This window comes from Dermacentor albipictus, chromosome 4 (genome assembly GCF_038994185.2).
Source record: "Dermacentor albipictus isolate Rhodes 1998 colony chromosome 4, USDA_Dalb.pri_finalv2, whole genome shotgun sequence".
NCBI lineage: Eukaryota > Metazoa > Arthropoda > Arachnida > Ixodida > Ixodidae > Dermacentor > Dermacentor albipictus.
This window is the reverse complement of record NC_091824.1, coordinates 44,622,735-44,650,732: the sequence shown is the minus strand read 5'-3', so window position 1 is coordinate 44,650,732 and position 27,998 is coordinate 44,622,735. Positions and strand designations below refer to the sequence as shown.

Here is a 27,998-nt window from a genome sequence, read left to right as displayed (position 1 = left end):
TGGGTACGCGCCACAGTATAGGAGCCCACAAGCAAGTGTGCTCCGTAAAGCAGCAGTACTGCAGACGGTCCAGTGGTAGGCCCAGCCGTCGCAGGGAGGAGAAACGCCGGGAGTCCAGTAAGTAATGTTCAATTGTTTCTAATGCGTTGCAGAAATGGCACAAATGGGAAATCGCCAGACCATATTGGTCGATGTATAAATTTAGGGCAGGAACTGAACATCGCCGTCTCGTTAACGTCACTTCTGTCTGTCTTGTTTTGCAAAATTTTCTGCTCCAAGGGTAGTGTAAGTGCATCCCGCTAAAGCATTGGCGTGAAAGACGATCACTGAAGAGAGAAAAATAACACGTACATTTGTGGCGCAGCCAGCTAATGCGTCGGGTTGCTCTCCTTGAGGAATGGTTGCGACGTGGGTTGGACTCCGTCCATCATCGGAGTAATTTAAAATATCTTTTTCGTCATTGGAGAGCAGCACATTCCCAGTGGCAAATATCTAGTTACCCTAATTAGCGCCAAGGGCGTTTATTGAAGAGCGACACATCTACTGACATATACTCAGTGAGTCAAGTTGGTGTCAGAGAGGTTCATTGGAACCCAGCACAGACCGAGTGACAGATACGCAATGATTCAGGTTGATTTCATTGAACAGCGGTTTACTTATGCAGTCGCGCATCTACTGTGACCCATGTCGGCGTGAAAGAAGTTCGTTGTAGAGCAGCACATATGTACACATGGCTGCATACTCACTGGCCCAAGTTGGTGAGACGGTTGGTTCCGAACCCTGTTTCCTCAGCACGGCAGCCCGATGCGCTACCCGATAGACAACGGACAAGCCAGTAGCCCACGTATGGGAGGGAAAACGGACGGACGGACGGACGGACAGAAAAATTGTTTCAGCACCCCCACAAGCAACGAAAATCTCTGCGGGTCGGCCCTACATTTATAATGACTTCGGGATACGCCTGGGCAACTGCGGCGCCGCTAACGTGAAGCTAGCTGCATCTGCGGGCACGTGTTTCCGTTTACCTCAATTCACCTCAACTTCAACTAAAATTGCCAATGCCAGATGCCATCTGCTTCCTTCCTGCTCGCAAAGCAGTCTATTCGCTTAGAACGCACCATCGTCATCCTTCAAGGATCCCCGATCTTCACGTGGCTTTACTTACAGCACGACGACACCCACCAATGTTTTCGCGACCGATCACCGCTCGCCAAGTGAATAGTCCATCCACTTATACACCAGTGGAGAGATCTTCTTTGATGTTTTTGACAACTTCATGCTTGCCTAGTGCTTTCCGCAATTACTAAGACCAGTCCTCAGTGGCTTTGCAGTAGCTGACTATTCTATTCATGAGAGAAACGTAGGAAGACTACATACGCATTTATACTGATGGTTCTTCCTTGCCTACGAGTTTAGCAACCACTGTTCTCATTGAGCAAAAGGGCTTAGAACGAATTTTAAGGAGTGGCACATAACGACATCCACAGGGAAAAAACTTGCAGCCCTCTGCTGTGAGAACTCAGAGCAGAGCGCTGCAAAATGGGTCGCGTATCGTGACTCAAACGAAGCTCTTGACATTTTCAATTATTCTTTACGCCACAGTACATACCAGCCTATGATATCTGAAAAAAGAATGAACCAATACGCTCTAGAAAAAGGGTGCGGTATCATCTTTCAGCAGCCTCCATGACATTGTGGCATTGTGGCATTGTGGGCAACAATTTCTCTGGTAAGGTTGCTCAGCGTCTGCACGAATAGGGTGCCTTGGTGTCCGTGCTTTCCGAGCGACAGCGCGCATCGAGGTACTCTACCCACAAAGGCACTCCGCCGCTCTCCATTCGACTGGGGAGAACCGGCGCTGCAAGAGAAGTTCGTTTGCTTGCTCGCAGAACGACACAAGTTTCCAGGAGTTCTCAGAGTGTTTCTCAGGCCCGCTTACGGACCCTGCAACGTTGTTTAAGGTTGCAGGTGTCAACAAGTCTCTCCATAGCCTCCTACAGAGAGGTTATATGGAGAGGGTTGCATCACCGAGGAGGCCATGACTCTCCCTCGGCGATGCAACATGCCTCTCTCGCCTATGACTGTGTATGGCCTTTAGGAACGCTTGTTCATGCGACATCGGAATTGCCGATACGCCAACGTACGACACTTGTGGGTATGAGGTGTAAAGGGCGGCGACGCAAGGCACGGCTGTTGAAAGCAGATAAGCTTTGGAAGCGAAAACAATCGGCGCCTCGTCGACACATCATTTCGAAGTTTCGCTGAAACGAACAGAGCTGGAATGCGGCTTGGCCATTGTCGCTGGGTCCGTATAGTGTCTCACAGTAGTGGTAATTGGGCGCACTGTGTCACTCGGACACCGGTTACGTTATTAATTCGAAAGCATTACAGTTCCCATGAGGCATAAGATCCGGCGTGATAAAGCGACGGTTGGCAAAATACGCCCGGCGGCGCAAAGACTGTAACAGGAAGAGTAAGAGTGCAACAGTAAGAACGCGTCAAGAAATGCTCGGTTACGTCAAATTTCCCATGGAGGTTCCAGTAAACAAAGTAGATTAATTGCTTTGAACAGAATCTTTTTGTATACATTTGGGCCTGGGTGGGAATCAAACCTGGGCCTCCGGGATGCGAGACAAGAACGCGTCCCCCACGCCACGGCGGCTTCACGGTTCTGGCTGACTAAAGGTGGGCCTAGTGCGTGCGTCATTTCACACATCACGTCGTAGTCATCTGGACGCGACGTTAGAGTGGATTAAGGTGATTTAAAGTTGGTACAAAATAAAGCAAGGTGGATTAAGGTGGATTAAGGCGCATTCACGCGAATTAAAGTGGATTAACATTTGTACAAATTGTAGCAAGGTGGATTGAGTTGCATTAAGGTGGATTGAGGTTGAGTTGTGAAAGACACGTGACAACGTATGACGCCACTTATCATGGATGTTTCTAATTATTTAGCGAAGTCATAATGCTTTTGCACTCAAATCACGTAAGGATACTTAAGTGCTTAAATGTTTCTGCACCTCGCTCAGCACTGTCCCAGCGGCTGTTGCCACTTTGACTGCATACACGTTACAGGGAAAGGTATGCTGTGGCTGCACTATAAACGATAAACCATAAGGAACAGGAAAAAGAAATTGCATTTTCACTGCACTACGGAAAGCTTTTTGTTAACTTAGAAAACACAGATTATCAGATTTAGGCAGGAACGTCATTTTGGGAAATGACGTTCTTCTGGTTATGGTCAGAGATCGAATTTTTCTCGATTTTAACAGAACTGGTCCCCATGCGGCAAAGTGAAAAATTTATCAGTTCTGTGAGCGAATTGAGCTTTGTTCGTCTCTTTGCTATTCCGAAATGACATATGTGTACAGCACTAGCCGCGCAAGCCTAGACAGCTATGTCTAGTATGCGCGAGCTAGCTGGTCTATAGTTTCTGAATAAGATACAGCTGCAGTCACGGCGAGTGATGCCGCTCAGAGCTTGGCTTTATATGTAAACTCGTAGAGCGGGTACTTGGATACTTGGAGAGGGTACCCGGTACTTGAAGTAGTGCCAGGTGCCTTTGGCGCCAGATATCTTGTAAGTGATCACATCCCGCATGTTTTACGCAGCGTGCTTATATGTGCAAGTGTAATCTGTTACAACCGCACGCCAGTATTTGGCTCCTTCGTGCTACATGAAAGCTGTAATCATGAGGGTAGAGGAAGTTACTCCCCTAAAGAAATAAACTATCTAACGATTCTATTTCTGCAAACTCACAGTAAAAGAATAAACGGATTATTTTGGTGAAAACACAAAAGAAAACAACCTAACAAAAAGCGCTACAGAAAACATACGTTACATAAGTTGCCATACTTTCTTCCGTTTTTCTCGCCCCCAAAATTTTAAGCGCCGCGGAGCACGTTGTCGCGTTCCCTGTCGGGAGGCTAATATTGTCTCAAAATAATCTGCGAACGGCATGACGCGAGCGGCTACATTTTAGGCAGTTGTCTTCCCTGTACCTTTTTTTTTTTCTGTCAGTGTTCTAGACAGTGTGGAGAAAGAAAAACGCTTTACCTGCGTCCAAATGGCGCCGTACCAACAGGTTGGATACAGACCCTCGTTCAAAAAGATGGTGTTATGCATGTCAAATCGCAGTGATCTATTCGGGTCACGGGAGTTTTGTGATTTGTTGTGAGGTGGTTTAAGAGGAGCGACGCGTTCTCATCGTAAGACTGTAGCCAACAGCCAGTAAGGATGACAATCGTTCGGCGACGGTGGCGTTGCAACAACGGCATGAAGATAACGGCATGGCAACGACAGAATGACGACGGCTGCATATAAACAATGGCGTGACAAACGGATGGCATGACAACAACGTGCTGCCGTTGATGGCCGATGCAGCCCGCCCAGCGCATACTTCGGCACCTAGCTCATCCATTCAATGCACAAGCCGCGGGCATAACGACAAAGGGATGACGATACTGTCATTACCACGATAGAATGATGACGATGAAACGATTGGGACACGTGACAACGCACGAATGATCACAAGATAGGTGTGACGTCGTGTGTGTAAGCTATTCGGCAAGGAGACAGCGAGCCAGCAGCGGGGAACGCAGTTGTCAAGTCGAAGAAAGATACAAAGAAACCTTCGCTTTTAAAAACATTACTCGGCAGGAAATGTTGACACGTGCACTTATCTTTGTCGGGCAACACGTTTCGCCGCCTAACAAATGTAATCGCACAGCGTGGGACGCGCCTGCATGTATCCGAAGTTTCTGGAAAGTTATCGATGCTTCTATCCGCTGTCTGTTGTCGCCGAACCTTATGTTATCTGATTTCATCACCTGACGCGAATGGTGTAGAACTTTGTGGAAGGCACGCGGGTCCGAGCGATTAGTGTGGAACATTCGACGACTGCTCTATAAAAGCCGACGCGCTTGACCCGCTGATCATATTTCCGACGATCGCTGACCGTGTTCGCCGCTATCGTTATGCTGCTATAAGTGTAGCCTCTTTTTGTGGGCACAAGTTCACCTAATAAAAGCTAGTTTGTATTCTACCGTATTGCTGCTTTCTTCACCGTCACTACCACGTGACAATATTCAGATGCGGTTGTCCAAGTCATGCGACGACTTTGTGTTGTGAATTGTGCGCAGCTGTGCGTGATGGGAGCATGGGCGTTTAACGACGACGGCGGCGACGACAAAATGTCGATGATGGTTTAACGACGATAGTATCACGGCAGCAGAATGGCGATGGCACGGCGACGATAACGCCGGTGTGAAGACGATGGTGTGGCGACAATTAAATGGCAGCAGTGCGTATGAAGACGGCGCGGAGACGATGGGGTTACGATCGCAGCATGACGAACATGACATAACGACAACGTGACGACGGGCGCGCGACGACTACGGTGAGAGGATCGAATAGCGGGCTTGTTGGTATCTCATTCCTGTAAGAAACTTTGAGCGCGGTAAGGACGAAGAAAGTGACACGCAACACCGTACTGCGCTTGAAGTTTTATGCGAAGCATATTACTAGAGCTCAACCCAACTCCTCAGGCGCGGCGGTGTCGCCTTCAATGACCTTTGACCCCATGCCATACCACGTGACACCGTGACGTCACGATAGAGGAGAAACGGGGCTCCAACTCGCGCCGTCGCTCGCGGCGTCGAGGCGGTATTTAAGCAGCTGCGCTTGTTTCTAGGTGGCTTTGGCTCAACTCTTGCAAGATGGGCTGGGTGAGAATCGAACCAGGGTCTCCGGAGTGTGAGACGGAGACGCTACCACTGAGCCACGAGTACGATGCTTTAAAGCGGTACAAAAGCGCCTCTAGTTAATGTGGTGTTGCCTTAGAAACGAGCTGTTTCTAAGGCTCAGGCGTGCGTCGCTTGCTCAGGCGCACATTTCGTTGCCGCGCAGAACGCTGCGTTGCTCGACGCTCACCGCGTCCAATGCGGGGCGCGTAGTCGCTGCGCCGTAGCCCATTGTCTTACACCCCTTGGCGGGTCGACGGGAACGCTGTCGCGTTCCACTCTTGAAGGCGAAGCAGAGTAACGCATGAGTTGTTTCTTCGTCTAGCCGAACTAAATATAGCCAAGCAACAGCAGTTCACCAGGCTAAACACTGGTTCAACAATTAAAAATAAAGGCTAGTATGCTTCGCATCCTGGGCTTAACCTTAGCTAAGCCACAGCCATTTTTTTACGGGACTACGGGGAGACGACGGTAGCCTGACTAAGACGCCATTTCCGACGGCGGAAGCGGTGGTGTGACGACCATGGAAGGACAATGACGAAGACGCTGACGGCGTGACAGTGACGTTGTGACAAATACGGCAAGACAACCAAGATATAACAGCGCAAAGGCGACGACAGCGATGTGATGAGGGCGGCGTGATGAAGACGGCATAAGACCCTGCAATGTCTGCTCTGGACGCGCATCGATAGGAACATCCAAGAAGGCCACATATGCTGACCATCGTGAAAAGGGGGGAAAGAGAGAGCGAGGGGAAAACAGAGAGAAGGCTGGGATGTTGACTGGTTGGCTACCCAAAGATAAAACGTGGAGAGTCAGAAGAAAGAACGAAGGCACAGAGGTGAATCAGAAAAAGATCCAGAGGGCGCTATCGCTGTTAAACGATTTTTCTGTTATACAACGGTTGCTGTGGAAAGACCAAGGCAGAGAGTATACCTCGACTACATTCAGAGGACGATGACACCCGCCGCAACTCACCAGAGGGATGCGCTACCTTCACACGCAAAGATGACTCGGTTGAGACTCGTCATTTATGCATTAACTTCTTCTTGGGTGTTTAACAGCAAAAAAAAGCTATACTACAACAATAATGAACAAATAAATAAATGAAAGAATAAGAATGCAGATCTATGGTTAAATTATAATAACGATTCCACCATGGAAAGTTTATCCACGCTGCTCCCCGAATGCTCTGAACACGATCAACGAGGTAAGCCAACGTGGGCATAGCGGAACGCATACACTCCCAGTTCCTCTGATGAATAGCCAACCGCAGTGTTTACGCATGCATGCGCTATTTCACGAAGAAGACCAAGATTAACGTGTACATTTCAGTCCACTCGCACTCGCAAACGCCACGACGGATTACGAGATGAAACCCGCACATTGTCTCCTGCTCCTTACTGCCGTTTTCTGCACCGTCACAACTGGCAGTGGTCTGGGACGTTGAGAAGTGGTAAAGCAACAACGGGATGATCTGCTGATGAAAGAAGTCCACGCTTCTGGGATGGCACAAATCGTTCAAAGCATCTGTAAACCAAGATTTCTAGTCGGTGTGCCACTATAGTGAAGCCCGCAACCCTTTTTACAGGACCGCATTGCATACGCAAGGTACTGCCCAAACAAGTTACACAAAATAATGCTTCCTAATTCTTCCTAATGTTTGCTCACAATATCACTCAAGTTTTAACTTTTAGTACGCTGAAGTTTTATTTGTCATTTCCAATAGCAGCGCTCAAAAGGCAGATGCAGGGCACCGTACACCTCAATTCTGGGACATAGAATTTGCTACGGATCTACTGCGCTCGCCAAGCTGCTGTGTGGCATGGCGCCGGACGCGTCTTGAACGTTGCTTTGCCTTTATGGAGAAAGGAAGAAAGTTAAGAGAGAGAGCAATACATCACGCAGACAGCCTTGGCAAGAAAACGCTCTGCGAAGCCAGCACTTTCCTCAGTGGCGTCCCAACATGTGACCTCTTGCGTCGAAATCACGGAGCAAGAATCGAGGTTTGCTGAGACTCGTGTCCCTGTATATGCTCCCGCGGGAGCATGCGGTAGCATATACAGGAACACTAGCTGAGATGTTTGATCGCTCCTCCTTGAGGCGCTTTGCCCTTTCTAGCTGGGCAGTGCGCCCGGTCTCCCTGGCATCTTTCGCTGCCTCTTGTGTCACCCTCCGCTGATTTTTTTTACTTCTAGCTGGGTATGTCCATATGGACAAGTGCATAGTATGGCGAGGTGCGAATCAGCCTAATGGTCAACATCGAAACAACGCCCTGCTGAACTAAACAGCAGGTGGGTATTGATTACGTTGGTTGCAAAGTCCCAGCCGGTGTTCTCACACATGCTGTACGCATCCCTAAACACGCCGTCTATGAGTGTGGCGAAATACTGAGCATTCGCTTCGTATGTGATAACGCCGGTCTCCTCCTCCTGAAGTGCCAGGTAAGTAGCCTTTCCGAAAAAAATCTCAGTGCCCTTTCCCTCTGTGAAGAAGGATGGTCAGCGAAGCTGTGTATGTGGGCCTTTTAATGGCGAACTGCACCTCCGCCACAAGTCGGGCCGGTATTTGGCTATCTTCGGGATCGGCCCACGTACGCGGAGTGCTTAACGTCTGCTTCACCTCCACCACGGGTCGGGCCGGCATTGCACTATCTTTGGGATCGAACCACGTATTGGGAGTGCTTAAGGCCTGCTTCACCTCCGCCGCGGGTCCGGCCGGTATTGCACGATGTTCGGGATTGGGCTATGTATGCGGAGTGCTTAACGCCTGCTTCACCTTCGCCGCCAGTCGGCCCGGCATTGCACTATTTTCGGGATCGGCCCAAGTATTGGGAGTGCTTAAGGCCTGCTTCACCTCCGCCACGGGTCGGGCCGGTATTGCAATATCTTCGGGATCGGCCCACGTATGCGGAGTGTTTAATGCCAGCTTCCGTCCATCCATCCATCCATCCATCCATCCATCCGTCCGTCCGTCCGTCCGTCCGTCCGTCCGTCCGTCCGTCCGTCCGTCCATCCATCCGTCCGTCCATCCGTCCGTCCGTCCGTCCGTCCGTCCGTCCATCCATCCATCCATCCATCCATCCATCCATCCATCCGTCCATCCATCCATCCATCCATCCATCCATCCATCCATCCATCCATCCATCCATCCATCGTCTTGTTCTCGATACCGCACTTCTCCGTGCGGGAGAAGGCGCTGAGGTTGAGGAAGCCCTATTTCCCCTCCGAGATACTCATTTTCTCGACGGGGCTTTGCTTCCTCTTCATCTCCCATGTGTAGTTTCCAATGCGCTAGCGGAAACGAAGAGAAAAACCCGCGGATCGATGAGATACGTAGTGGACACGGCAAAAAATCGGCGAGCATGTGACTTAAATTGCTCTGCTACGTCCCGCAACTGCTTGCTCGTGGCTGGCGGGATCAACGATGCCACAACTGCTGCAGCCTGATAAATCCAAGAAATACAATCACTCAACCCTATCTGCCAAACTTTGCCACGTTCACTTGGACCTCAAATACGACAATGGTTCCGTGTCACTGCCTTCATGACGCCATTCCTACACTGTTTTGGGACACGTTACTTGAGGCGCCACCTATTTTTCACATGACATCGACGCATCGGTGTAAAACGCAACAGCTCGAGACCTACACCAGGCCCCGCACTCCCAAGTTCCGACGATCGCCACAGAGGGCGAAAAATCAACCGCGGCGCGTTCCAGTATGAAGCGCGTAAGTGGAGATACTGTAATTTGGTTCTATAATTTAATTCGCACTTTTTCTGAACGACAAGAAAGGAGGTTAACCGAGGGGACCGATTTTTATTAATCATATTGACACGTGTACTTGACTTCATCGGGCGACACGTTTCACCGCCTAACAAATGTTATCGCACAGCGCAGGACGCACTTGCATGCGTCGGAACTTTCTGGAATGTCATCGATGGTTCCATCCACTGTCTGTGACCGAACCTTGTGTAATCTGATTGCATGTGTGCGCGACGCGAATAATTTAGAGCTTTGTGGAAGGCGCGTGGGCCCCAGCGATTAGTCTGGAACATTCGACGATTGATGTATGAAAGCCGACGCACTTGACCCGTTCATCAGATTTCGACGACCGCCGATCGTGTTCGCCGCTACCGTTGTTCTTTGAGTGTAGCCTGTTTTTGAGGGCACAAGTTAGCCCAATAAAACGCTCGTTTCGTTAATCACGTTTTGCTGCCTTCTTAACCGTCACTGCCACGTGACGATATCATGAGAAGCCAACAAAGAAAGACGCCAAGGACAACACAGGGGAAATTACTTGTACCTACTAATTGAATTAAAGAGATTATAAATTAATGGTTATTAATGAAAGTGAATGAAAAAACTATTTGCCGCAGGTGGGGGGACGATCCCACATATTCGCATTACGCGTGCGATACTCTAACCAATTGAGCTACCGCGGCGCCGTTTGCCGATCCAGTTTCTTGAGTATTTATGTTTTACTACTACAACTAACCTTGGGAATGCTAGCCAGCGCCACCACTCGCAAACCTTGGCGGCAGATGTGGAACATCCTTTCTGCCGCCGGCGTCACGAGTACGTGATCTTTCTTTAGGCGTTACCCGCCGTGGTTGCTCAGTGGCTATGGTGTTAGGCTGCTGAGCACGAGGTCGCGGGATCGAATCCCGGCCACGGCGGCCGCATTTCGATGGGGGCGGAATGCGAAAACACCCGTGTACCTAGATTTAGGTGCACGTTAAAGAACCCCAGGTAGTCGAAATTTCCGGAGTCCCCCACTACGGCGTGCCTCATAATCAGAAAGTGGTTTTGGCACGTAAAACCCCATAATTTAATTTTTTCTTTAGGCGTTAGCTAGTGTTTTGCGAAAAGTTTGCTATCAGTGACTGCTACGATCCTTGAGCAAAGGCAGCTCTATTCCTGAGATGTAGGAAAACGAAATGTTGGAAGAAGGACTTCGTGTAACATGAATCAATTCCTATCCTACTGTGATGATCGATGTGGTTTGAAATGTACTGAGGCCGCAATATGAAGTCGTCGTGAAGTGCCGTGTGATGGAAAAATTTTGTGATGTATCTAAAGACGGGCAATGTTACGGTGGTTAGCTAGTGGAATAAGTGCCAGGTTAGTTTTCATTGAGGTTATACTCGCAGTACAGTTATATTTAGAAATAATTAAACGAGTTATTTTTGCTTGTTCAAGTGAAGTAATAAGATTAACGTGACTGGGATCCTATATCGCAGATGCATATTCAAGTTTTGAGCGTATTAGAGTCTTATAAAGTTGTAGTTCTGACGTAGACGGTGCTTTGAAAAAGTTGCGGTGCAAGTACTCGAGCATATGATTAGCGTTGTTAATGACGTAATCAATATTAATGGTACACTTCAAGTTATTTGGAATGTGTACAGCAAGGTATTTATATGACATGAATAAATCCAAGGGAGTCTTGTTGAGATGGCAAGTGCTAGAATTATAACTAGATATGGATACGTGCACTATTTTACATCTGCTAACTACAAATGTTTCATGTACAGTTTGCATGAAATCAATGACTAGGCTAGCCCTGCACCGTAAGAGATGGCTAAAAAATGTGTGTTCAAACAATCGGACTTCACACAGTCACACTTCTCAAACAGACAAATCACTGAAAACAATTTTTCTTTCTCTTCAAACAACAGATGGCAAACCTGAGCACAGTGTGTTCCCAAAAAGTTTTTGAAATATACTCGGAGTAAGTTCGCCTCAGCGTTCAGCCAATCAACAGAGGACGAGCAAGGGAAGCCTCAGTATCGGAACATCACAAATGTGTTTGCTTCTTGAAACCTCGGCTCCAGGCTGAGGCTTCCCTTGCTCACATCTGTTGCTCAGTTCAAGTGTTCACCTCCTCGCAACCTCTTTGCCTTGTTTAATTACACAAAAAGATACCTTTGCTTTTTTTTAACATGAAACCATAAATTACATTTTTCAAGAATCCGTGAGCATTATTTGGGGTTATTTAAATGCTTCTTTAGTGTTTTTTTTATTATTATTCACACAATATTTGCAGAAGTCCTTGTTAGCATTGTTTTCTCCATAACGTTTCTTGCTTTCCTACGAGTACTCCACCTGTGTCAAAGCCTTTACTGCCACACGTGAACAGTAAATGTGCAGCAGAAGTATCGCGAGCAGACAATATGTGTTGTAAAACAAAGCATAACGTATTTTTTTCCCCTACACTACGTTACTCTGGTCAATGTGTTATGAAAACAATGGGACATTGCATCTCGGGCTCGTCTTGCTGACAGTACATCTTTGCCGAGCACTTTTTATGTTTATTTTTTAATCTAGCTGAAATCACCGAACGCAGGCAGTATACGTATAGTATGAAACACGTCAAGCAGCGCTGTACGCAACTGCAAGTACGAGTGTAGCTGAGCACAAATATCTTTGTCTGAAGCTTCGCTCTCCCTGCTTTAGTGGCCCGCCGCACACGATGAGAAAACTTAGTTCGATTTCAGCTTTCAGTTCCATTAAATAGATGGCTATCTGTGTTTCTGCATGTTGTAGACTTAGTGACTGATGGCATTAAGTCCACCTGACCTGTACGAAAATTGTGAGCCTGTACTGCTTCATTCACCATTGACAATGAACAACGTAAGCTTACTTGTTTCAAGTGTATGTTTTGGCAGTGTAGGCCTCTCGGTCATCCGGCGACATAATAAAGATATCTGTAATCATGTTAGGGTACCGTGTCCACGATTACCGCCCCGAAAGCGGCAACAAAACTCCCAAAACCAGCGCGCGATCAACGCCATGAGCCCTACCAGCCGCTACCGCAGTGGCCATATTGCTCAATACGTAATGATGATGATATTAGTTTTCACTTTGTCAGCGCCATCTCTCGGTCTTATACTTTAGTTCACAACGCCATCGCTACTCTGATTGCCGTTGCACTGTGGTAGGTACAGTTCCCTTCTCTAAGGTCATATTGGTGTTCTGTACCTACACTTTTGGTGGGAACGGCGGACTAGCGGCAAGCGTGTGGCTTGACCCATTCTGCTACCTCGTGCAGGTATACCTGCTATACCTGCTATACCACTGTAGCTATGAGAAGTGAGTGTCACGGTCTTTCGGTCTTGCCGTGCCCCCTACGGTGTGCCTCTATTGTCCACGATGTGTACTGCGTATGTTTGCTGCTGTTTCGCAGCGACATCGAGTTAAATCCCGGCCCCACTGACAGTAGCGGGACTTCCATAGAATCCATGCTGAAGGAGTTGGCAGTGGATGTAACTGTGCTCAGAGAGCAACGGAATAACGTGGAAGAAGCTGTCTCTCTTTGGGGGAGCCAGATTCATAGAATTAGAAAAACGGGCCTCGCGCGTAGGTGACCTTAAGCGTGCAGTAAAATCACTGGAGGCGAATTTGACTGATCTGGTGGATAATAGCAGGTGATCCAATCTAGTAGTCTTTGGCATTCTAGAAGATTTCGGTGAAATTGAATCCATCTTTCAAAGTAAAGTTCTTGACACGGTGTCTTGTGGAAAGATTGCCGTTCCTTGCAAGTCTGTCGGCTGAATTCATCGCCCTGGTAACACAGGTAGCAAGAGACCAGTGATCATTCACTTCCAGGATTTTGCCGAAAAACATCTTGTCTTAAAATGTGCGTACAAATTGAAGGGTAGTCGAATATCGGTTCAAAACAATTACTCGCGCAGCACACTAAGGAAGCGAAAACTCCCTTGGGATAGTGCTTAAAGTGGAGGAGAACAGGACAAGAAAGTTAGCATAATTAATGATAAGATACATGTCAACAACGAGCTATTCACGTGAGATGAAAGTAAGAATCTGAGGATAAAATTGACGGTCATGAAAGTACTCCGAAAAAAGTTTGACTTGCTTCCATTGAAACTTCCCCTGGCAGTAAATAACCGAGTTTTATACATCAAAGCCCACGGTGTCGTTAATAAATCAGAAAGCCCTGAATCAACTATCATGAGCTACAATCCCCATGTAGTTGTGAAAACAGGAGCATGGTTGCATGAAAATATTGAAGATGCAGTTGTCTGTCTTACCGATCGTACAGCCGTAACAGGTGTACTACTGGGAGCGTGGTAGCTGTTTTGGTAAAAGAAAGCATATCCACTACTCATGATGATATCGTAATCTTGGCACGTGAAACCTCAGAATTAATTAATTAAATTGTCCCCGTCTGTTCAAGGCGACCCTGTCTAAACTATTGATGCTTTGCTTTCAAGTCATCTTGCTCCTCAATAATTTATACTATTCGTATTCATATTTTGTGCTCTTGACACATCTCGTTTTATCAGACCCGGCTGATTTTCTGCTGCTTACTGTCCTGGAGAAACTCCGCGCGCGGTCGTAAGCGTACCTACAAGAGAAGTGGCGATGGCCGGTATCCGCCGGCGGCCCCCCCTCAAGACAGCATGAGTGAGAAGTTCTGGCAGTACACAGGTGAGTCAGAAAGTACCACGTCTCGAAGTTAACTGAGGGCTTCAGCACTCCACAAATATTGTTGCTCAAAATCGAAGCTTTGCAGAGAACGGTACTCGTGATTGCACTAACCCCGTATGATTGCCAAATCTGTTGAAATTGTGTCGGTCGCAGTTCATTTTATTTCAACCTTCATTAATTTTCATTTATTCATACAAATTGTAATAAATGTTAAAATAAATAAATAAATAAATAAATAAGACATATCAGTCAGTACATAAATTGTCTTTTTTTTTACACAGAACTAGATTATTACCTTCTTAAAAATTATTTTCGTTGTAATGAATGTAAATAGAATGGTGACAAGTGTTATCTCCCGTGCGTGCTTGAATTGAATTGAATATTGAATTAAGTATATATTTATTTCCGACAGATTGGTGGAAGCAGGGAAGAAAAGCTGCAAATGCAGCTTGAAAAAAGCTTAAGGGCAACTCCGGCGATTCTTCGACCAGTGTCAGAGTAATGGCAGTCTTATATTCCTGAGGCGCTCTTGTCACGCGTCGGGTAGTACAATTTGTCCGCGAATTCAAAAATAATCCTAAATAACCAGAAAAGAGTAAAACGAATCCTGGACCTGACTGAGCACTCGAAAGAACCACTTCGTGCCACGTAAATTGTGGCACGCCAGTGTGGCAGAAGCGCAATGCATGGCGGCACCGCCAGCGCGGAGAACGGAAGCGGCAAAGAGGAGACGCTCAGCTGATTCGCGACCGCGCCGGACCATTGGTACGGTGTCTACGGGTGACAGTGTCAGCTGCACCAGCTCTTCGAAGCTGTCAAACAGTGTCAGATGTGATTCCATTGCATTCAATAGCCATGAATCGCCGTTGGCATTCGACTCGTTGTCACGAGAGCTAGTTGCTGAGAACGCCCCACGCCCAGCGCAGTACATAGCGCTACAGCATGAAGACAAATGCTAGTCCTAACAACTGATTCGGTACGAGCTGCCTGCTATTTTAAATATTTGAACCCTTCTCAAGGAAACGTTTCGCATACTCACTACAATATGTCCTGGAGCACTGCTTTCTGCATTTTTTTACATCGATTCATAAAGCGCACAATTTCCCCGGAGCAGCACCGTTCGCAGTGCAAAGCCCCGACTAGAGCACTTGTGAACATCGGTGGGCACAGTGACCGCGCCTAGTTCGCTTCATATATAATGCAAGCTGCTCCTCGGTGACTTCAAATAATGTCAGAACATAGCACAACTCACGATTTCACTCATGTTTGCGCCGTCGCATCATTCTGAGTCGCGCTGGTATGAGCTACCGGGCATCTTCGAAAACAATGAGTGGGAGATCGTAGCAACGTACAGTATCGCCGCTGCATTGCCTACGAGTCATTCTTCGTACGGTTGAACCCTTCTGCAACTAACGCCTCTGCAACAGCAAAATGACCTGTAAAACTAAGAATTGATTATGTGCCGGCTGAGTTGCTATCTTTTATATGTATTGTGAACGCCGCTGCAACGAAGGCCTCTATAACAAATTTGCATGCACAACGAAAAAAAATTACGTGACCCCCACCACTGATTCGTGCGTTTAAACAAACGCCACGTGCAGTGCAGCCCCTGCCTTTTGCAGACGTCACCAACGTGCGCTCTGCGTTAGCGTCAATGGCAACTAGTACTAGCGACGCACGCTAATGTTCCGATCTCCTGCTGCACTGCTCCACGAATCGCTCAACTCGTGCGCTGCTAGTTTTAGAGCATCAGAGGGTGCGACGGCTGACGAATACGTCGCAGTTGGTGACTACGTGATGTCATCGCAACCGACGACCGACGACGTCTTCAAAAGCAGCTAGGGTGGTAACTAAGTGAATATCAAGGAAGGTAACAATAATGAAGGTCCTGTAAACGAACGAATGATTTCGATGGCAAGGGAGACGATGGCGGCATTCGACGATCTGCAGCTTTACTCTGCTTAGCTCCCGTGTTTCGCTGCTGTGAACCCAGTTCGATAAGGTCGTCTGCAGTCGCACATTCTGTCAGACGAACTGTGCACTAGGAAAAATTAGCGGCTTATTTCCGTAAGTCTCTCTTGAGTTCAGGTTAAATAAAAGTTTTCCTTCGTTGAACGTGCTTAACCAGCCGCAACGTGAGCGTTACGGTACACGACCTTTACAACGAAGTGATTGCAAAGCAATCTTCTTTTTATGTCCAGAGCACTTCGTTGCAGAGGGGTTTCAGTGTACTCGTTCATGCACACAGTTCACGTGTTCCATAAAGGGGACATAGATTAAGCTTTTGCGCGCATGATCGCTCATCTGGAGAACACATCGTATTCGACGTGTTCGATACCAGTACGCGTTCGATACCAACGTCGATACCCAGTACCGGCATCGGGGTTTCCACGAGAAAATTTCGTGATCTCAAGTGGGCGATCATACACGCAATATCTCTTTGCATGAAAGAGTAAAGTCGACCGATTCTTGAACAGTACCGCGCGAGCGTCGACTGGTCGGCTGGTCAGCGCCTTCTAACAGCGCGAAGTGACGACATCAGCAATAGTAGCGCATGGCACCAAGTTCCCTGGAAGCCGTTTTCTACAATAAGCGGGGGAGCTTACACGGAGTTAATTGCGCCAGGGGCTGTGTAGCGCTGGTGGGAAGAGCCTAGCAGACGAGAACTGCGCTTCCAGACAACTTGGCACGCATGCGCTACACTTGCTGATCTGGTCACTTCGCGCTGTTAGTAGGCGCTGACCAGCCGACCAGTCGACGCTCGCGCGGTACTGTTCAAGAATGGGGTCGACGGTGCAGTCAAATGCATTTACAATGAAGCGCTCGGGATCTGCAAATGGTGTCGGTACTTACTGACGCCCTTGGCAGCTGAACAATGCGATTGTTTGTGCTGCTGTATCGAAAGGACCACCGCTTGCCGTTTTGGAATAAGCGGAGAGCAGTGCATCACGGAAGTTAAATAATGAGTCAGCATAACAATGCGTACAAACGCACCCGCGTGCAAGTCACTTCAAGCACGGCAACGTTTCGATGTCGACAGTGCGCCGTGTCGCCGCTTCTCGCCTTTTGCCTGTGCACTCTAGAAGATGAAGAATGGTTGATTTGAAACCCGCATAGTTAAAACCGAACTATAATAGCAGTTTTCTTCATTCGAATGACTTAGGCTCGACGTCAGGTCTGGCGGTAGCAAGCGCACGAACTCAGTGGCTGTGCTATAGGACTAACCACGACTGAAAGCTATCCATGACTGAACATCGGCTCATGGTGCATGTGTGGCTGACGAGGCTTGAAGTTCGTGCAGCCAACAATATGCAACACCACTTACCACCCATCACTGGCATGTCCACACCGCACGTAACTTCTAGAGCCAAACACTGTCTCCATCACGATCGTCGACTCCTCGACGTTGTCGTCTGCCATTCATTCCCAGCATGCTCTGCGAATACCACCATTTACGTCATAACACAATGTGGCCAATAGCTGAGTAGAAGGGAAGGTAGATCATTATTAAAATTCATTTATAAAAAAAAGATCTATACAACTGTCAGGCATGCCATTTCGAATAAATTACGGAAATGTGCAGAGAAATGTACCCAGCGAATCGTTGACCGCGCTGTTCATTATATCAGGAACCTTTCCACCGAACAGCATTTCGCGAGCGGAATTTTCGTGCAAGGTATTTTATGTATCGCATATGTTTATATGCTCTTAAATGTTTTTTTCCCTACGAAAACGAACTTTTCGTCCACGTTTCACTAAGAGAGCAAGCGTATGAAATCAACCGGAAGATATAGTAGTTTTTACGCACTCTCTTCGTCATTTTCTTTCATTGACATTGCCTAGTCAGCACATTAAGCTTATAGGTTGGTGAGTGCTCGTAAGAGCACTTATCACCAAGTTATTGTGCGCAGAAAACAAAATGTGCACCCTCCTCAATACCCGCCATGTACTTTATCGCCATATATGTTTCTATACACAGAGTTTGAGCTATGTGCATGTACTTGAATTATATTGAATTACATTGAGCAGCTTGGCTAAATATGATCCCACCTGGCACTGAAATTCCCACAGCACCGGCTGACTAACGCGCATGCATCCCATATGGTCCGTTGCAGCTGTTTGAAATGAATGACATGGGTTATTTTCGGAAAGTTAAGTGAACTGCCGTCACATTCCTTGGATTCACGGACAGTCAGGCAGAGATTTTATCACAGATAGTGCGACTAACGACATTAATTTTCAATGACTTTTGAACACACACTAGATAACACTCATAAAATGCGTACGCATTTCCAACATTCTCAGTTGTCTGCCGCTTCGCATGCGTTATTTGGTTGTGCACGAGCTGTGCTGCTACGATTTTATTGCACGTGTTGATAAACTAATTGACCGGATCATTTCGAAATTTTGAGTACAAACCAAGGTAGAAAAAAAAAGCTTGTGCAGAAACATCGACGATTGTTAATGTATAGCGAATAACCCGAACTAACGAAAGAACGAAGGAACGAACGAGAGAGCGACAGACCCCTCTACCCTTCCCGTCCATCCTTACAACTCGGTTGCCCGAGGGCACGCACCCTTTCCCTCGGCGCCTTCCGTCGCCTTCCCTTTGTTCCTCCGCGACATTCGTGGGGAGCGAACACGTCCACTTCATGCTCTCCTTGGTGTGTCGGCGTCAGTGCCGTCAGCCTTCGACTGAACGCTTGGCTGCGTCTGTGGCGTAAACATCGTGGGCGAGAATCCGCTATGGATTCTCTTCCGCCGCATTGTCCACGATGGGTTGGCCACCGCCGAGCGACCAGCAAGACGCGCGACAAACGAGCGAGTCACAGCCTCTTCTCCTTCTCCCTCCGGTTCCTCTTAGCCACTAGCTTGCCCGAGAACACGCTCCCGTATTTCACCTTGCCGCGAAGAACGGCATGCGTTAAACGTGGTACAAAAATCCCTCTCGTGAACAGCTCCTAAATGCATAGGGACATAATTGTTTAGGCGCTCTTGAGAAGGCACGATGGTGGTGGCAAGTGACACCATGGCGCGTTGGATCTTTGGGCCACGCCAACCACGCCATGCTTTGTTCAAAACTGGTTGTGCAATTGTGATGTCATAGCAGTGGCGCATAGGTACTCAGCAGTGGGTTGAGGGTTTCTCACCGGAAAGCTGTGCAGTAGTGGTGGTGTGTCATGGTGGCTTTCAGACTCGGCGAACTCTTGTGGTGGGCGGCCCGTATTTCTGCGGAATCCGGTAATGCCGACGATCAGAAATATTAATGTAGTGTAGCACCTCGTCAACAGAGTTAGGGAACCGACGCTGTGGCTCTGCCGTGTCCCCATTTTGCGTAACTATGTGCGTTTGTTTGGCGGAGTTCGACGGATGTGCCGCACCTTACAAATCACGTAACGCCGATTGCGTCGACCACGTGCTGTTCAACGCGAAATGTGTGATTTGTGTCCTGTGCTTCGTGAAACGAGCCGTGTTGTAGGGCTGGTGGAGGAGCATAGTGGCATCGGCGTTCCACTTGCGCTTTCACAGACATGTGTTCCTGTTTGAACGCGGCAGCGTTAAGGGCTCTGTGACGCAGAAAATCCAGCATCGGCGCCGGCGGCCATGTCCGTATCAGAAAAATCATCCCGATCCGCGCAGGTCCTCCCCGTGGCGCAGAGGCGTTGCTGAACTAGTTGAATTTCTTAATGCAAAATGCAGCATACAATTTGTAAAGTACGACTTAAGCGCAACCTTCAGACATGATAGCATCGGATTGTACTTTGAATGTGCCAGAAAACATAATTCTATTACGCGAAAACTAAAACACAAACCCCTTTTACAGCTGTCGTTTGGAGTATGTCGTAGAAGCGGCGCGCCCCGCTTGGTTCCTTGTGTGTGAGTGATCTTTAGGAAGGATGAAACACCACTCATATGGCGCTCGCCTTCCCGCATCCGTCGCAGTGGCGGCGCCCGCCGTGGGGAGATAAAGAAAGAACTAGAAAGCTCACCTTCGTGCATAGCGTTCGCTGGCAGCGTTTCCAGGAAAACATTACGGTTACATAAGCTGCAGTTGCTGGGAAGCGTGAGAAGCAGTCATGGATATTCGAATGCTATTGCATTCCACTCTTAAAGGCGAAGCTTAATCGTCCTCAATATATTGGTCTGATTGACGGCTGCCGCAGAATTGTGGTGTGTTCCTGGCCTAGTATAAAGTTTACGATGCTAACACATAGCTTGTTCACGTTCTTCCTTGATAGATGTATTTTGCATCACGGTCGAGTTGCAAACGAGATCCATATCTGTGTTCTTTGCGTTTGTGTGTCCTAAATCACTTCGTATTGTGGAAGTTATGGCAGCGTTATTTGAAGTGAGTACGAGCGTAAATATATAAACATATTAAGGCCAAGCTTTCTTTGCCTCTCCTCCCGATCTTCTAGGTGCTGCTGCTGAAGTTGTGGTTTACCTCGAACGCACCGCTGGGTTTCTTGCAACACCCCAAGATGGCGCTCACCACCGCGCATATCGGCCGGCGCCACCGCGGCAGCGTTTCACAGTTTGTGAGTATGGCAAGCGCTGTGCTTGCTTTCTTATGCGACAGAAATGCAGGTGCTGAGCTGTGTAGAGCGCGTGTTAGGCTGTGATAGTGCAAACATTATAATCATTCACAGCCTGAAGAGAGCGCTTGGTAGCCGTGGTGGTGAAGCACGCTATGCTGTCGAATGTCCGACAGCATTCGATTGCACTCGATTGCACAAGAGCAGTCCCTTTGCTGACTAGCCGTTGTTATGGAAATGTTCTTCTGTACACTACTGCCACAATGCGGTGTGCCATGTGAGGCAATGATAATGCTCAACCCTCTCAGAAATTATGAACGCTGACGCACAACAACGCCTCAAGCAAACATGCCTCCCTGTATATTCTGTGCGCATGGCCTACACAGACAAACTAACCAGCAGTGGTGCACGCAAGGTAACGTTTAACATCAACTCACTACTCTCGTGTTCGAATGAACGCTGAAGAAATTACACATCTGCTGCCAACGTCACTGCTAATTATCGTCGTTCAAAGCAAACAGCATACAAAGTTTCGCTTACGTCGATTCTCATGGCGCGTGGGATTCGCATATTTTTTCCCGTCTACGCCACAAATTTTGAATACACACATAAAACGGGTGCCCTTCAGATTGATGAGGGGGCTACACGGTTTGTGTGAGTCAACTACATTTTTGTTGCAATGCTCTTCCGTTTGGTAGACTGATGCATTGTGCTCGTTTATTTATGTACTGTTGTGATTATAGACAAAAGAGCCGCTTATTTTTTTCATTCGTTCAGTACCTATGTACTGCCGCTTCGCCGCAGTACACTTCTGTTACGAAATGAAGCTTCGCCGCAATACAGTTCGTACTGCTGCAAAGCATAATAAAAGTGGGAGGGGGCCGCTATCACATAGCAAAGTAAGTACATTTATTAGGCATCCCGGTGTACGTAATGTAACAGAAGACAATGTGGGCGCGAGTGGATAATTAAGGAACAAATATGCGCCGTGACAGTGGTCCCAATTCCGCTTTCAGTATGCTTTACCGCAATACATTGCTTAAGCTTCTCCGTGATACATTGGTGCGTTGTTGCGAAGCTAATTTTAAGGAGCCAAATTATGCAATGTTTCATAGACGCTTGTAAACATTTGTGGCTTGTTACAATGCATGATGTTGTGAAGCGCATTATTAGTGGGGAGGGGGGGGTTTAGTGGAACTAAACATCGTGCAGTGAAGCATACTGAAAGCGGAAATGGCACATTTGGCACATAGGGTTACACTGTGCTTATCATATTCAATTGTAATGGAATTGGCAGATGCACCTGGACTAGTAGTACGCTTCACTACACGGAATTCCTTTATAGTGATATGCTTCGCCACATCGCAAGTTCAAATAGCGGTGACGCATACTAAAGCACATTTGTCATTCTGAAACCCATTATTCATCTTCAATGCAGGAGCACAATGCTGATTAGTGCTCATGCTTCTGGCTGGACTGCACATGCTGTTTAAGAACTGCTTCGTTGTTTATAAGTGCGCATGAATTTTATTGGAGGGCTGATAAGGGGACAACAGGCACGCCAAGATGGTTGCAGCAAGCTTCTTTTTTTCCAGGCCCCTGTTCTACTAGAAGCTTCCATTGCAGTGTTTCGAGCCTCTATCAGCCAGCATATTGTGTATAAAAAATCTGACACTGATTGAGCTTGGGAACATCATCTATGCTATGGGCAGTAAGCTGTACACAGATGTAGTTCATGCTTATCTATAGTAAAAAAATATAGCATGACGAGACAAACCAAAGGAAAGGGTATGATGCAGCATTACTAAATGTTAAATGGTACGTGATCCTTTCCCTTGTGTTTTCTGATTTTGTGCTTATTTTTATTATGCATGCTGCACAGTAACCACATGAGTGCCGAACTTGAGCTAATTGGTATGGCTGCTCAACAGAACCGGGTGAAAACGAAAAGGGCTTGGAGACATCCCGTCACCTTGCTTGTCGTCTCCTGGTGTAACTCCATGGAAACGCCATGCGGCTCCTTCAGACCAACAAGGAAAGGAAGTATGTTACAAACGCTTCTGAACTGCATTGCCATCAAACCAACAGCGCTCTCAATGACTTTTGGACGGAAGAAGGTTTGCACACAGCAAAGGCTAAGAAGGACGCATTCAGGATGTGCTGAGAACTGAGCTTTTTGAAGCTGGCAGCATCACTGAAGGGGCTCTGCCTGTCTGCCCTCTATATGGATGCACAAACGTTAGTCCCCTTTTAAGGTGATTACTTTAGAGGTTGCTACCTGGCAACGGTGTTGGATGTTTATTAGCAGACAAGCTTGTCTTTGCTCATTGTCAATAATTTGTTCCTTCTCCGGAACCCCTGTGAAGTGGCCAATTTTAAGAAGCAATGTGCTTTTCGCGCACGCATGCATTATAATGTATAAAGACGTCTATTACCACTTGCATTTAGCTGGTTATCACTGATGTCACCCAAGAAGGTACCGGGAATATGGCGATGCACACTTTCAATAACACTGTTGGCACCAGTGGAATGAAATTTATGGAGCTGTTTTTTATGTCCACTCCATGCTCTTCAGTTACAGAGAGCAGTAATTTGGTCAAAGAAAAGGCATATGTATTCGGTCGTCCATAGCCTGTGTGTTAAGTGGCTGATCAGCGTGTTATGACAAACGCCTGCCTGAGAACCTTAGCATGGTGTCTATGTATAAAACGTTCTAATTCATTTGCCTGCTTCCTTCTCTTGTTTCAAACTTCACCTGATAAAGCAATCAATAAGGTCAACCTAAGGTTCGACAGGCTTCCCATTAGTAAACCCAGCCTCTCCTTGCCCAGGGTGCTGCTCATTTCATGATCTCATTCATTTTCTACCCATTCTCATGATCTCGCGCTGCATTCAACCATGGCCACACCTGCTGAAGCTATAACCTACGATCAAAAACGTGCTATAGATCATGTTGCTCCAAACTTATGACATGTACTATAAGGCCTTGAGGGTCACTCTCGTTTTATTTAGGTCGTCATCATACTGCATGAAGCTTTGCAGCATAAGTGCAACAATTAATTTCTGCTGATTTTCTAGAGTTATTCCGGTCCGGTGCACTGAAAGCTATCCTGAGTGATTTTCAGAAGCAAAACGCCGCTGTCTCACAAGAAGCAGATAAAGCGAAGGTCGCTATAACCACATATGTCACACAGTATGTACAAGGCCGCTGGGTGTACAGATCATTTACTTCGCATCCAACAAGCTTGGTTGCCCCTTTGCAAGCGAGTAAACTCAACTTGCCCCGAAGATATGTCGCCTGTGACAACTGCGTGCCATATACTACGTCTCTTGCAAAGTCGAAGTGTATGTGATTCTGACATCGCATGGCGGCTTCTACACTGGGCAAACAAGTCACTGTAAAAGCGACTGGCCATACAAACATGCTTATAGCATGGACATGAAAACTGGCCAAAATTTGGCTATTCATTGGGCACAACCGTAGGTACAAGCCATTCTTCAACCAGACGTGCACTGTTCACAGGAACTGGAACTCTACAAATGCAGATAAGAAGAATAATGAATGAGACTAGTTTGCATATAGTTGAACTGTGTGCTGCAGAAGCAGTGCTACCTGTAGCGCTGGTACCTTATAGCCACAATTTATGGCTGTCTCAGCATGCCAAACCGCACTATGCTGAAATTCTTAAGTTCTATTAATTATATTTATCTAGGCCATATGTATTGCAAGCATATAGCCATATTGTATACAAGATAGGTAAACAACGTCAACTATCATAGCCATTCCTAAATTAAAATGTAACAAAAGAGCAAAAATAGGTAATAACTTGTAATGCAAAAAAATGACTTGCCATCCCAGCCCTTCGAAAGTGGATGTCCAGCGAAGCTGTTGAAAACCACCACAAGGGCTGAGAGGGGTACGCAATGCTTTATTGCTGTAGAATAATGGCAGTAATGGGAGCAACGGTAATTTTGTCAACACGCCGCCGCTGCTCGTATTAGCGTTTCTTTTCCCTCTGCCCCTCCTCATATTCACGCTCCTCCTAGGCAGTCCTGACTGTGCGTTGCCTACCCATAGCGGTGCTGCAACAACAATGACATCAGTTGGTAGGCTGATTCTCTTATATGTGAAAGGCTAGTGACGTCACTCTTCACGTCGCAAGCTGCCGTCGCCGCGGCAGTTTGTGCAACAGTAATATTTACTGGAAAACGCATGCATGGAATGCTACGTGCCTCGCATTGCTATTAGGAGCGCATTATCATGAATGATGTGGTTTGAATGCTTGTTTTCTGCTTGTTCTTTACTGAAACGAATGCTGGGGCCCTATAACGTAAAACTATTCCATCATCATCATCAGCCTGGTTACGCCTACTGCAGGGAAAAGGCCTCTCCCATAGTTCTCCAACTACCCCGGTCATGTACTAATTGTGGCCATGTTGTCCCTGCAAACTTGTTAATCTCATCCACCCACCTAACTTTCTGCCGCCCCCTGCTACGCTTCCCTTCTCTTGGAATGCAATCCGTAACCCTTAATGACCATCGGTTATCTTCCTTCCTCATTACATGTCGTGCCCATGCCCATTTATTTTTCTTAATTTCAACTAAGATGTCATTAACCCGCGCTTGTTCCCTCACCCAATCTGCTCTTTTCTTATCCCTTAACGTTACACCCATCATTCTTTCATTAGCTCGTTGCGTCGTCCTCAATTTAAGTAGAACCCTTTTCGTAAGCCTCCAGGTTTCTACCCCGTACGTTAGTACTAGTAAGACACAGCTGTTATACACTTTTCTCTTGGGGTATAATGGCAACCTGCTGTTCATGATCTGAGAAGGCCTACCAAACGTACCCCAGCCCATTCTTATTCTTCTGATTATTTCAGTCTCAAGATCCGCATCCGCGGTCACTACCTACCCTAAGTAGATGTATTCCCTTACTGCTTCCAGTGCCTCGCTAACTAACGTAAACTTCTGTTCTCTTCCGAGACTGTTAAACATTACTGTAGTTTTCTGCAGATTAATTTTTAGACCCACCCTTCTGCTTTGCCTCTCCAAGTCAGTGAGCATGCATTGCAATTGGTCCCCTGAGTTACTAAGCAAGGCAATATCATCAGCGAATTGCAAGTTACTAAGGTATTCTCCATTAACTCCTATCCCCAATTCTTCCCAATCCAGGTTTCTGAATACCTCCTGTAAACACGCTGTAAATAGCATTGGAGAGAACCTATCTCCCTACCTGACGCCTTTCTTTATTAGGATTTTGTTGTTTTCTTTATGGAGGACTACGGTGGCTGTGGAGCCGCTATCGATATCTTTCAGTATTTTTACATACGGCTGGTCTACATCCTCATTCCGTAATGTCTCCATGACTGCTGAGGTTTCGAGTGAATCAAACGCTTTCTCGTAATCAATGAAAGTTTTATATAAGCGTTGGTTATATTCCGCACATTTCTCTATCACCTGATTGATAGTGTGAATATGGTCTATTGTTGAGTAGCCTTTGCGAAATCCTGCCTAGTCCTTTTGTTGAGAGGTCCTTTCGTTGAAGGTCCCTTGGTCATTTGATTAGTCCTCTGGGACTAATAAATTCGTACAAAATACAGCTTCAGAAGCTGCTATTTGCACAGTCCAACTACTCAATCAAGTTGGACCATGTCAGCAAGACACAAACTACCGTGACACAAACGTACCGTCAAGAAAATCTGATGCAACGAAGAAGAATACACTAAGCATCCGCGACATCTCGAGCACCCGGTACACCCAATAGTAACTTTTTTATTTAATTTAATTATGTGGAGCCTACCAATCACCGTCGCTTTTGGGGTATATATTTTTAGCCATCAAAACAATTGTTTGATAAAGTGCAATAGACGTCATCGTTCCCTGAATCACGTAGAACGCACTCTTGTTAACAAAAGCGGCATTTTTTTTCTAATGCGATTAGCATTCTTAGGAAACTTGACGAAACACCCCGTGTATATGTCTCTAACCGTTTTACCGCCACTTCGGGTCACCAATAGGTAGAGCATCAGGCTGCTGTGCTGAGGTAGGCTTTGAAGCGGGTTCGGAACCAACCGTCGGACCAGATTGGGTCATTGGGTATGTGTGACGTTGGGTATGTGCCACGCTCTAAAATTTTGAGTTCACCGCGGGAGACCTAACGAAGAGCCCGTAATTCCGATTTTGAAACGTTTCGAAATAAGCGTTTTTACTCCTCCACAGCTGGCCTCCATTTGTAGTAAGGTTGACCTATTTTAAATTAGGAAATCTGTAATGGGCCAATTTAGCTTAATCTTTCGCCATGCTAACTAGTCATGCGCAATAGCGTATCTTATTATTTTTTATTCAAACACTGTCTCGTTATTTTATTTTCTCGTTTGCTGCAGTAAAAAGCCACATGCGGAAACTACGCAGCCTACACCACCCATACTTTGCCGTCCAGAATAGTTCAGCCTTTCTGAAAGCCCTCGTCACCTCCTTATTTCAGTGGCTCTTTGCTGGACGAATGATGTTCTGGACGTATAAACAGGGAGCCAAGACGTCCAAGAGGACCCATCCAAAGAGCCTCCAACAAAAGCTACGTTGTTCACGTTTGTTGTGTTCTCACTTATATTTGTGAGCCTCCGACAGTGCGGCTTATTAATAATGAAATAAAGCGTTTTGAATTTTGTGTGTTCAGACTTTGTGGTCGATGACAAATGAAGGAAAACGGAGCACCTGTGCCAACCATCTATTTCTTGCAAACATATCGCAGTGGTTCCGAGATTAGGACAACGTATGCACCTGCGGTGCAATATGTTCTCATAAACGAAATTAATCTTGAAATTTATAACGCTGTAGTTTGATTAATAAGCAGAAGAAGAAATAATAAATTTGGGTCTACGCCAAGCATTGATGTTGGACTCGTGCGTTGTTTCTTTAGATTTTGCACAGCCACATGAAGCAGACTCTCTTAAACATGAAAAAGAGATACCGAATATTGAATAAAATAAGGTACACGAACAAGGTACTTGGTTGCAATGTACTTCATTGAAAAAAGCTTGCAGCTATAAAATAGGTATGTGTGAGACACTATGCATACGGCACTATCCCATGTGCAGTCTACACATTGGCTGAGCGCACCATGTAGGGTTATTCCCATTGCCAGATTGTCGTGAAACGGTATATACAGGGAGGACACCTGCAAAATTGAAGATATAGCTAAGGGCGATAACAAAAATTTTAAATGTTAATTATAATTTAAATTTATTGTCATGGGGTCGTAAGCCGCAGC

General features: G+C 46.7%; 1 long non-coding RNA gene across 8 annotated transcripts; it reads left to right on the top strand.

Moving 5' to 3' along the window:
- On the top strand, positions 1-27,397 carry LOC135907174 (uncharacterized). Of its 8 annotated transcripts, none has more exons than XR_010565922.1 (6): positions 1-117; positions 14,047-14,191; positions 20,611-20,730; positions 22,659-22,770; positions 26,746-26,824; positions 27,213-27,397. It is a non-coding gene; the product is annotated as an uncharacterized lncRNA (long non-coding RNA). The 8 variants fall into 8 exon arrangements; XR_010565919.1 differs by having other exon boundaries at positions 22,610-22,770; XR_010565921.1 differs by lacking the exon at positions 26,746-26,824.
- The last annotated feature ends 601 nt before the right edge of the window (positions 27,398-27,998 follow it).